This window comes from Macadamia integrifolia, unplaced genomic scaffold (assembly GCF_013358625.1).
Source record: "Macadamia integrifolia cultivar HAES 741 unplaced genomic scaffold, SCU_Mint_v3 scaffold664, whole genome shotgun sequence".
NCBI lineage: Eukaryota > Viridiplantae > Streptophyta > Magnoliopsida > Proteales > Proteaceae > Macadamia > Macadamia integrifolia.
The window spans coordinates 356,619-369,434 of NW_024870509.1; the positions used below are offsets into that span (position 1 = coordinate 356,619).

The 12,816-nt window shown below is 37.9% G+C and overlaps 1 protein-coding gene across 1 annotated transcript in view; it reads right to left on the reverse strand.

The window, feature by feature from the left end:
* The window catches only part of LOC122069626, a 28,945-nt gene that overhangs the window by 700 nt on the left and 15,429 nt on the right, over positions 1 to 12,816 (reverse strand). The window lies entirely within an intron of this gene.

Below are 12,816 nucleotides of genomic sequence, written 5' to 3' on the forward strand. Positions count from 1 at the left end.
GTCATTGATACCCTTATATCTTCATTCGCATTTCGGATCTATATTTTTGGAATCCGCTGTCATGAAAATAGAATTTCTTATTAACTGCAGCATTGCCAAAGAAAAAGCTAGGAAATGTTTGGTAAATAGCAACCTACATAATTATTCATCTGAAAATGTAAGGCAAGAATATTATGGTTAATTCAGGAACAAGTTTCTTCAACCCCGAATCTTTCACACAACTGAATTAACTACTACACGATTCAGAAACTATCAACTTACATATGGAAAGCATTCATCTGAAGATGCCTGATCACTAAATTCTATTTGTATCTATAGAAACGCAACCCTAAAACGATTCAGAAGAAAATGGAAAAACAAGAACAACCAATGCACACAGGTTTACGAGGTTCGGAAAGATTGCCTACGTCTTCGGCGGGATGAGGTTTTGCTTCACTATCAATGGAGAATAGGGTTACAGCGCTCGTCCTCACACCTCTCTCAAATTGCTTGCATTACAGAGAAAGAAACCCTCGCTACAAATATATAGCAAAAAACCCTAATCCGGAAAGTACAAAACTGCTCCCAAATAAAAAAATTCGAGGTGCCTGCTAATGTAGGACTAAATTGGACACCCAATTAGACCCAAAACTGCAAGAATTTTTAAAACAAAGAACAACCAAAACCAACCCCAACCATGCATCAGAAATTAACTTCAACGACAACCCAGAAACAGTACCGAACCCACAGAACAGCAACACAGGGATTAAACAAACCGGTAGTAGTTTAGAACTAATCCAGAGACTATTAAAGTGCTATCAATCTTCAGAAATCAGAACAGATATTCAGCAGTACAGCAGGTTATCGATCTCAAGAGAGTAACAACAGAGTCCATTCCAACAATGATTCTTAGGACTAAACCAGGAACAGATGGGAGTCCGTTCAGATTTAAGTCAACAGAATATTAAGAACAGCAGTCCAGAAAACATTATTCAAACCAGCAAAACCGGAATGCAGAAAATAGAAACTTCAGTTCACTAAAAGACGAAAATCTGGAGATTTATAATTTCTCATCAATGGCTGAGCAAAATCAACCAATATTTGGGTCGATCCTCACTGGTATGGGGAGGAACCTTCGATCAAAAAACTGGTCTAATCGGATATTCAGATCTGGTCATTCCAGTAGGGGTGGATGCTCTGTTTTGCAGAATTTTCTGGGCAGCAGAGTGATAGATTACATACCTGGTTTTGCAGCCCTAATAAGTCTTGAAAGAGATAAAAACTTAAGAGAATAATACTTGAAGTAGACCTCGTGGACTTCACGCCGCAAGGAGTCAATTGGATCAAACACCAATTCCTTCAGCCTTGATCAAACACAAGACAACTTTTCATGAAGAAGACAATAGCAACAACCATTATTTTTTTATCAAAATCTTTCTAGGCTTTTAGGAGCCTCCTCTTCTTTATTTATAATGTTAATGGGGGAGGGAATTACAAAATAGAAGGTTCCTCAAAAAGGAAACCAAATATTCTCCTAATACAATAGTTACTAAAAATTGAAATTAGAAACTAGTTGAAAAAGGAAATTAACTACTAATGACCTGACTCCTAAGGAAACAAATATAATTCAAATCAAGCCCAACTAAAAAGGAAACTAATGGAAAAAAGAAACTAACTAGTAATCCCGTATCCAATCTTAGACCCCCCCTTTTAGATCCATAAAAGTGGTCTATTACATTCAAAACACATGGGATCAAAGGCCCAACATGTATGGAACCCAACCCTAGGCTTATTCCTAATAAAACAAGCATATTTTGGTAATTAATCTGCATCACCTGCACCAGTACTCCCTGGATTAAACTGTGACGGAATACAAGACATCGTACACCAACAATATCAACTAGATATGCTCCATCATCATCATGTTTCATTGAGAAGTCAAGCTGCAAAAGTGTCCAGCCGTTCATGAGTAAATCTCCATCATGTTTCAGTGTATATCTAAACCCAATGGAGACCCAGATCCACCAATAATATAGTTAACACTTTAACCACGTAAGGAGAAGTCTAACCTAGTCTCACTTATAGTTAGCCCATTCCTTAATGAGATTGCAACTTTATCCCTTTTGTGTGTATAGATTTTTTTTTTTTTTTTTTTTGGTGAAACCTTTTGTGTATGTTAGTGTGTTTTTTTCTTTTCATTCTTGTGGCCTCAGCAGGTTGTGTTTCCCTTCACAAGAGGTCATTATATTCTTTCTTCTTTATAATGAAAGGTCATAGACAACAACAAACTCAGTCTTATCCCAATTTAGCGGGGTCAGCTCCATGGATCTGTGCAAAAACACAAAAGGAGAAATGAAAGTAATATGAATGCAAAACCAGGAGATAAGAGGGGCAAAGATCTTTGGCACTCCTTATAAGTTTCTACCTTAGATTGTTTTTGGGCAAGCACCACACAATTACCTATTTCTGAAAAACATGGCCGAGACTAATACCCCAAGGGCTCACTTAAACATATAGGCACTTCCACTCAATGGATGAATGATCAACATACGATTAATCTGCCAGAGAATTTTAAGGGATGTTAATCTTGGCTACAAGCGGAAGAGCACTGCAGTTCAACTCCCATGAAGAAGAACAAACTGGCTCATTTGCATCAGTTTTTAGCATAAATTTTGGTTCTGATGATCTCATGAAAGGGGTTATACTCAAGCTGATCTGCATGAAAGGGTATTTAATGTTTCCAGTTTTCTTTTTTATTAGGATAAATAAATATTTATTGAATAAGAGAAATAATGTGGCAGTAAAGTATTACAATAATGAACAAGGAAATCAACCTTTAAAGCTCCCCGTAACAATTACCCCTGCCACCCTTGGAGAAACCTCAGAAAGCTCAGATTGGTATGGCATTCCTAAATTTGTCTCTGCTCTCTCCGGTATATTCTACATAGATCCTGATATAATTGTAGATCTTTCTTCTAGAATCTTTTCTAGAACCCTAAATTGCATTAATGGATATCTTTATTTTCAAGACTTATCTTGACCAATCAAGCTTCTGTTTATTCATAGATGAAGTGTGAAGTTGAGAATTTCGTTTCAGTCAGTGCTGGAGCTGTTGTCCAAGACAAATGAGATATTATTGAATCTAAAGGTTGTGTCTTCATCAAATGTTCAATTTCTCGATAATTTGATGGTGCTTGTTATCAGATGTTTGATATTTCCAAACACATCATAAAGTTGGTCAACAAAAGTAGGAAGCGAGAAAAAAGGTGTAGTTGATTGCTATAGAAATTTCTGCAACCTAAATCCTTCTCACATATCACAGACGTTCTTCAAGGACTAGATGAAAAAATCCTCATTCCTCAAAGCCAAAAGAAACCATCCCTACAGAAGAGCTTGTTGTCCAATGAAATTCCTTAGCCAATTGGGGGAAAACAGCAAGTTATGGCAAAAGAAGAAGAAAAGTTTATTGTTCATTACGAGGATATGCTACAATTGATCAGATGAAACAAGATGTGATCATAGACAACGAGGAAATAGTTTGTAATAGTGTGAGCATCCCTCCTATTGAGTTTTTTATTCCTCACAAGTTTCAAGACAGATATGCAACATCGCAGCTTCATATTCTGAAATTTGTTCAAGTTAAAGGTAAGGAGCTGCAAGCAGCTTCATATTCTGAAATTTGTTCAAGTTAAAGGTAAGGAGCTGCAAGCACCAACCCCCCCCCCCCTGGGGGCTGGTGTTTTTAATTCTACTCTTCCACAAAATTGAGGATGAGTATTTTCCAACACCAGGGGAATTGATAGAGTTGCATTAGACATTAATCTCATATGGAAGCCTATAAACAAGCTTAAAAGGCCCACAAGGTGCTGGTGGCAGTTCAATGGGCTGAACCTGACCTTTGGATAGTTATATTATAGGTTAGGATATATATTTTTTGGGGTTTCATTGTAACAAGCCTAATTTATAAGCCCATAAAGTAAGGGTGAAATTAGTATATGGGATTCATAGCTAAAAAAATTGTTGAGTTAGATTAGGATACTTAATAGCTTTTTAAGAATTCTGTTTTGAGTTTATTTTACTTTATTGAGTGTGTGAGAGTGATTAAAAGTCGTTTTATGAGTCATTTAGGAATTTTAGGTCTTTAGATATGTAATAAACCTCACCAATTATCGATTTTTAAGTAAAGAAATTTGAGTTTTTTCAAGAGTTTTGGTGTTGTTGAGTAGTGCTTATGAGATTGGTATCCCAAACCAAATTTCTTCTTTCTTTAGATCTGGCTTTAATAGGTCTGATATTTCCTCTCTGTGCTTCTCTTATGTCCTTATTCTAATGCTTCTTCTTACTTCTTATTTTTTTCGATTCCACACCAGGTGGAACCCCTATTTCTAGTTCATTATCAGATTGCTAGATTTGATCATCTTCCTTATTATAGTGTTGTTCCATACAATATTTGTCCCTGGTCTGTCCAATTGATTCTACATTAGGCCTGGTATTTCCCCACTAGCCAATTACATTACAATCACTAAACAAATATGGTCGATGAACAACAACTCAGCCTTATCCCAACTAAATGGAGTTGGCAACATGGATCCTTACCATCTAATCAACTCTATTCAAAGCCATACATGATACAAGGCCTAAGCTATGCATATCATTCCTCACCATTTCTGCCAAAGTCAGTTTAGGTAGGTCTGCCCTTGGCTCTTTTAGCTCCTTTAATTTGAATCAAATCACTCCTCTGTATTGGAGCATCTAAATGCCTCTGTTTTATATGGCCATGCCAACCCAAATGATTTTCTCGCGGCTTATAATGTATCAGAGCCACACCAATAATATGGCCTCCATTCTAATTTGATCATTCCTTACTTTATCCTTCTTAGTTTTACCACACATCCATCTCAACATTCTCATCTCAACTACACTGAGTTTATCCTTATGGTGTTTCTAATTGCCAAACATTTTGCGGCATACATCATCTGTCATTCAAAATTTACCTTAGAGTTTTAAAGGAATACGTCAATCACACAACACTTTGGATGCACCTCTCTACTTTACCCATCCTATTAAATATTTTGTGTAACATCATCCTCTATTTCTCCTTTATTTATGATTAATCTCAAATGCCTAAAATAATCACTTTGCGGGATCTCCCTCACTAATTTTCAACACCTCATTACCCGACCTTGTGTAAACTAAAGTTACACACCATATACCCCATTATTGTTCTACTTATCTTAAAACCTTTGATTCCAAGGTTAATCTTCATAGTTTCAACCATAATTGTCAAGGCAAGGAAAAGCCTAGGCGTTAAGGCACCTTGATCACCCTGGAAGCCTTTGGTCACCTAGGCGGGCATGTTCTTGGTTCGCCTTGCATCTAGACCCCCTCTAAGGCCTTCATTTTCCTAGATGCCATGATAACTATGGTTCTGACTTGGTGTCAATTCCTAACTTTGTTTCACCCACTGAACTTCATTAGAAAGCATACACCAAGGGGCTTGATCTTGACTGTCACTAGTTAGATCAACTATGACAAGTGCAACAAATAACCGTTTAAATAAAATCCTTGATGTAACCAAATTGTAATTAGGAATTCACAACCATAACACCCCCACCTTTCTTACACTAGTCACTAAATCATTATACATATCTTTAACTGTCCACATATTTACTTGAAACACATCTTTCTGTAAGCCGACATTCATAGGAGTATCAAACAAACATGGGCAATACCTCTCAGCAAGATTGATGCATTGGTTGCGCAGATCAAATAATCTCTTTTCTGGCAAAACTGATGGAGGAGGGGGCTCCCCAAATCTTTCTTGAATGGCGGCTATAATGATGGGATCGTGGAACCCGGTTCATCATTGTGATTGAATGCCTCCACCATCCACGAGCTGTCTTGAAGATGAGCTTGTGTCCACGATTGAATGAGCAAGATCGTTCCATGTAACATGTCTTGAAGCATCAGCGATTTATAAGACACATTCATTGAATCAGTGATGTTGTAAAGTGTATCGCTCCATGTGGCACAACTATCAGCCCGTCCACGATCTTACGAGGCTTTTGGCACTTTTTCTACTCTTTCTTTGATCTTTCAGAGTAGATCTTTCCTTAGTTGAGTCAGATCTTGCCCAGAGATTGTAATAAGCTTTTTCTAGGTTAATATAAACTAGATGGAGATCCTTCTTGCAATCTCTAAATCTTTTCAAGAATGTCCTAAGTATGACCTAGGATAGAGCTGATTAGAGGGCAAAGATCCATGTAGTCGACCCCATTTTAGTTGAGATTCTCCTGATTGATGGGTTGTGCTTCTTTCCTCTTAGTTTCATTTCTCTTATTTTGTAGTTACTTCAGTCTTCCCTTTTTTGTTTTTCGGATCCATGTAGCCAACCCCATATAAGTTGGGATAAGGCATAGTTTGTTGTTGTTGTTGTTGTAGTCTCCTAAGTAAACAGCTTATGTCGTGGATCTTCCTCGTATAAAACCAAATTGATTTTTTCGTAATATTAGTTTCTTATCTCAAGAGAGTTTCAATAACTCTATCCCGTAACTTTATGATATAACTCATTATTTTTATGCCTCTATAGTCTATACTTATTATAACTTTGAATCTCACATTTATTTTGATAAATTGAAACCACAATGCTTCTCCTCCATTCATTTGCCTTTTCCTGGTGCTCATAATCTTATTAAACATCTTGATTAGCAAAGATAAACTACATAATCCTAAGCTCTTCCATAATTCTATTGTGACCCATCTAGGCCAGGTGTCTTTCCTACTTCCATCCTCCTTCAAGCTTCTTTTACTTCAAGAACCCTAATTTTTCATATATATCTACGACATGTGGTTTCTTGACAAGTAGTGCAACCTTCTTGGACACTATTACTCAAACTGCCTTCATTTAGTAGCTATTAGTATTACTTTATCATCCACACTTTTAATGCATCTAATATGGTGAAAATCATTACTCTTCCTTTCCCTCCTTTTGGCTACTTATTATAGATAGTTTTTTCCCCTTCCTTTGTGTCCTAACCAATGATAGTTGTCACCAAGACTAGGAGGCTGTATGGCAACACTTAAAAAACACTTCTGCTAATTTTGTGTTTTTAGAAATAGATTTGGAACAACGGTTGCATGTGTTGTCCTGTCTGTTTTTATCCTTATTGGATACGAACCAGATGAAAAGAACACTTATGTTGGCCATTTGAGAAACAGATTCGAAGAAATTCAAAAACAGAAACAAAAATTTGTAACAAAAACCAACCCAACTCTCGAGCTTGACTCTCTCTACTGCCACTGCTGCCACCACCACGGCCAGAAGAGAATAAGAAATTCTTCTAATATGCATTCCATATGTGTTTTTGTTCTTTTTTAGTGGCAAAAATACTTTTTTTCCAATTTTACCACATGACATTTTTTATACAAAAGTATTCCAAATTAACAGAAACACAAAAAAAAAGTCCTGATGAATCAGAATTACTAATTTGGAATAGAAACGCTGCCATACAGCCCCTAGGTGACACGGCGTCAACTCGATGCTCTAGGCATGCAATATATGACTATGTAATATAGCAAGAATAAAAGGGTCGACCTCGACACAACGACAATGTTGCTCCATTGCAGCCTAGTGGTCGCGAGTTGAGTCGGAAAACAGCCTCTCCGCAAAGCAGGGATAATCCTCCCCAAACTACGTAATGGCGGAAGCATTGTGCATTGGCTACGCCCTTTTTTATGTAATATAACAATAGTAATTTGTAGATACGCAACCCTAAGTGATGCAGAAGGTAATGGAAAAACAAGAACAAGCAATGCACATAGGTTACGAGGTTCGACAAGATTGCTTACGTCCTCGGTGAGATGAGATTCTGCTTCACAATCAATGGAGAATAGGGTTACAACGCTCGTCCTCACACCCCTCAGAATTACTTACATAGAAAGTAAATCTCACTACACATATATAGCGAAAAACCTTAATACCGAAAAGTACAAAACTGCCCTCAAATAAAATATTCGAGCAGGAAGTTGTGCCCCCTACACCCCCGCTAGGCAGGGGGCCTCCTGCCCCCCTTGCAACTCCCACGGCCTACTTACTAGTAAGCGGGACAGCCGTTCTGCCGGGGGGCCTACACTAGTACTCCCTGGATTAAACTACAACGGAATACAAGACGTCGTACACCAACATAATTTTATATAATTATGCTTATATGCAACATAAAAGCCATATCAGTTCAATATGATATAATTACGCTAGCAATGACCTAATATGAGAAAAAAATATATAATAAATGAAGCATATGACATAATATAAGCATATTCATAAAAATAAAAAAAATAAGATAAATCAACATAAACTTGAGAAGTGTCAACAAGGCATGTTGCCACTTTGGACCGAAGAAAGAACTTGGACGCCTAGGCAAAGCCTCAACAACTATGCCCATAACTAGATTGACCATTTATGGTCCAAAATTGAGCTAGAAACTGTTCTGAACCACACCGTAGACGAAGTATTGACCATGATTCTCCTCCTGCAATGGTACTTCTGAGAGTACATATGATCTCTATCATTCAGTCATAGAATACTTGGGCATTGAGTTTCCTTTTGTACTCTTTGAGTTCTAGCTTGACCTTTTGCATGGTTTAAAGTATCTCCGATATAATACGATACCCTCCGATACATATCTTAAATTTAGCTGACCGATACAGTGACCAATATCGATACTTTAATCATTGACCTTCTGGGCATCGTCAATCCATCAATTAGTAGAATGTTGAAGTATCTAGGTACAACGTATCTAGTAGATGTAGGATAAGGATTACGACTCATCCTTACCTAACATCCCTTGTTTGTAACCCTTCTCACATTATAAATAAAGCCGGCCTCTGTCATCTCTAACAAGGCAATCCATTCTCTCGAACCCTTCTTTTTAAATTATTATGAGAGCCCAATACCAGATTTGGGTTTTTTTTCCTTTTCCTACAAAAGGAATTCGACCCCATGCACTAGGGCCTTCGGCCTCCAACGGTTGAGCATAGGTAATTAAAGCATGTTGCCACTACCCTAACCGCTCATTGCTCACATCATTATGGCCCCACTGCCGCCCTACAACTGAGGAACCAAATCCTCACGTGACTCAATTAATCAGTAGGACCCATGCCCTCTCACTTTGCATAAGCTTTGTTAGGCCGACCAAGGGCCCTTTATGATCGTCAATCGAGAACCACAAGGACCCCTTTTCTATCTCTTTCGTTTGGTCTCCCCGAGACCATGATTGCAAAACTTGATCTCCCACGACATCCACCATCTTAGCCCAAGCCCTCCCTGGGTTCTATGCCTCTCGCGATCATCATTGGAGTCCCTCCTGGCCACGCTTGCAACTTTTGCACCTCCCAAAGGGTTCTTACGACTTCCTCCTGAGTCCCCAGACTCTCTATTGGCCTTGTCTACATCCACCAAGCCCCCTATCATCATCGCCGACTACCGCTAGGGCTTCTACCCTCCTCCCAAGTCGCTGCAAGTCCTCATTGAGGCTCTTTGCTCTTCTTTGTTGACTGCCAATAACTGTTAGGCCTCCACCGTTCTCTGATCGACTTAGTGAGACACCTCCAGGGCTCTGCCCTTTGCTTCGATCACTGCCAGACCTCCAAGGCTCCGTGCTATGTCCTAGGATTTTTCCGCCTCCCTCAACAGCTCTCTTGGGCTCCCAATGCCATCTCTTTGTCTTGCGAGAACTTCACCATGCCCCTCCCCTTGTCTAGTTGCTGTCACATGCCATCGGCCCTATCATCCTCTATGCCAAGACCTACTATCCCTCTATTGCTCATTGCATGGGACTTCTCTTTTCTTCTGGGTTATATGTTGCTGGATATCTATTGGTTGCTGCCACACCTATATGCTGCTTTTCTCCAATAAGTGATTTTTGTCTGAGCATTTTGTTTCCATTATTTATTGGCTTATTACCTCCTTTATAATGGAAGAAAGTAGTGCTGCCTCTAAAGGGGTTGTAGAGGATGGTGTGGTGCATTTTGGAATCCATAGCCATAATCCAACTCTCCACATTGGACCAACCAAACTAAATGTGACAAAAATTATCCCACTTGCTCCATGCGTGTCTTCTCACCATCCAGGGTAATAATCTATTGGGGTATTTGAATGGTGACACCCATATACTGGCCAATACTACTGTGAAAATGCTTGTTTGGCCAACAATGCTCTCGTTATGTCCTTATTGAACTCCATAGACCCCTCTATTAGTCCAAGTGTTGCATTGTTGAACTTTGCCAAGTGCCAACAAATTATGGGATGCAGTCAAACAGACATATGCTCATTCCAATAATTATGCTCATATATGCAAGGATTAAAGTATCAACACCGGTCGGGTAATTTTAAGTGACAAATTGGAGTGTATTGTATCGTATCAGAGGTACGAAAGATATGCTAAAAATATGCACAGAAATTGACAAGATAAAAATAGAAATACACTTTTGTATAAAAAAAAACAATATAAGTAACAATATATAACATGTATCATACATAAACACTAAAATGGAGAACACCATACTAAGAGACAAGTGCTTCAATTGAAATTGTTATAAGGGATGAGGTTTCTTACATGTAGTAATATTCTATTGTCGACTTTCTAAGAAATTTTAAAATCTATGAACAAATTGATGCAATATTTTAGTTTGTTTTACCTAAATCTACTCAAACAAAGCAAAAACAGAAGTAAAACAAAAATTTTCCAAAAAAAAATTGTGTTTTTCAACCAACTTGTTTTGTACTATGTTTAGCTTCAATGGATGATTTTTTCTACTTCAATCCTTTAAACATCAGTTTGACTAGGGATTTTGAATCATTTTCTATGAATGATTCAAAGTCTTAAGTCTATGAAATGAAAGGGAGATAGTGTGCAGTTGTACTTCAACTTTTGGAAACTTAAGTACCGCCAGTGAGAAGAACAAGCTTTGTTTCAAAAGTGAAAAATCTTTTGTGGATATGTATCTTAAGTATCGGTATGTATCGGTGCGTATTGGTGTATCGATTGTGTATCAGTGCGTAGTAATTAAGTATCGTTGGGTATCGTATCAATATATTAGGAATATAATGCATTTTTTAAAAGTGCATCATATAGGTGTCGATCGACACCGATACAGATCGGCCAATACAATATTATACAAACCAATACTCCCTGCCTACTACTCCACCCTTAATAGGCTATGGCAACAGTTGGACTTCTATCATCCGGTTTCCATGGCTTGTACTACTAATGCTAGTACCTTCCAAAAGGAGCATGAGATGGAAAGGGTATATAATTTTCTCACTGGACTGAACCCAAGGTATGATCAGATCTATATTCTAATGTAGTACCAAATTTGAAAGAATCAAAATAGTAGCCAATTGCCAAGGATCTATACTCAAGGGATGGTCCATATGCAAATAATGAAGATTAGTAGTGAAACAAGGCACCATTTATGGAGGAAAAACAAAACGATAACCGTGAGGGGAAAAACAATAATTTTCAGCCCAAATAAGGGTTCAGAAATTATGGTAATAAAGCGCAAACAATGTTTGATTTCAATAATTAACTTGAATAAACAAATGATACCAAAACAGTAACTTTTTCCAGATCTTGAGAAGGGAAGGGCAGAAATGGTATTCTGCAAATAGATCAAGCCATCAGAAAGGGCCCAAATTTGAATAGATCTTCAAATTAGGGTTCCTGAATGCCTGGCTAAAATTTGAGTTCGATTGGATGGCTAAATTGCTTAATCCGAAAAAACGTGTAACATCCAACCTTCTAGAAAGACTTGAAGAAATTCAAGGAAAACTTGAATAACAATACTTACTTGTGGGATGAAGAAGATGATGAAAGAATAAATAAGACAAGAACGGCTGAGATGGGATGGATGTGGGTAGCACGGTGGGATGGTGGGATGGCTATCTTGGCCTGAGCCTTTCACCCGCAGTTATCTCAGTTGTTGAAGAATTCTTTCTCATAATTTTAGGAGCACAAAGCTACAATTTCATTCATAAATTTGTGTACAATGTTGTAGCCCCTTACAAACTTGTATAAAAGACTCAAAATAGACTCAAAACACTCAAAAGGAAAGACCTAACCTAATCCTTAACTAATTGGAAAACCTAAATTGTTAGAAAACTAAAATAAGAAAGAAAATAGAATAAAAAAATGACTCTAACTAAACTAATGAATTAAATCTCATTTTTCTACTTTCTACCCCATATTTTAGGCCCATTAAAATTGCCCATTCCGTACAAAACCCATGGGATCAAATGCCCAACACATACATAACCCAACCCAAAGCTTATTTCCAATAAAATAAGCACATCAAGTGACTTATTTGCATCAATTCTCCACCACTTAAAAAAAATGCGACCTCAAGTTTTGAACATGAGAACGACCACCTTGGTGTGATGAAGGTTAAGCTACAGTCTATAGTAAAACTCAAGAAATTCTTTGCAGACATGAATGTAGTCTTAAAGATGAGGCGCTTGTTCTTCAAAGTACTTTGAAGGAATAACAAGTTCCTCATGTTCAATTTCAAAATCTTCAGATGTGTCCATAGGGGTCGTCCATGAATGTATCGACCTCTTCAAACTCTAGGCAATGTAGAACTCTTTTGATTTATTTACACGGTTGTTTTCGATTGGTCCCATTAATGGTTCAACCACATCTTCAATCTTGAACCCCTTAGGATCTTCCTCTTGGTTGTTCACACTCATCACAGTTGTTGTAGTGCCAATCTCCTCGGGCTCGACCTCATTGTCTACCATTACGACTATGTTGCTTACGACTTCTTCCTCATGAATTTCATTGG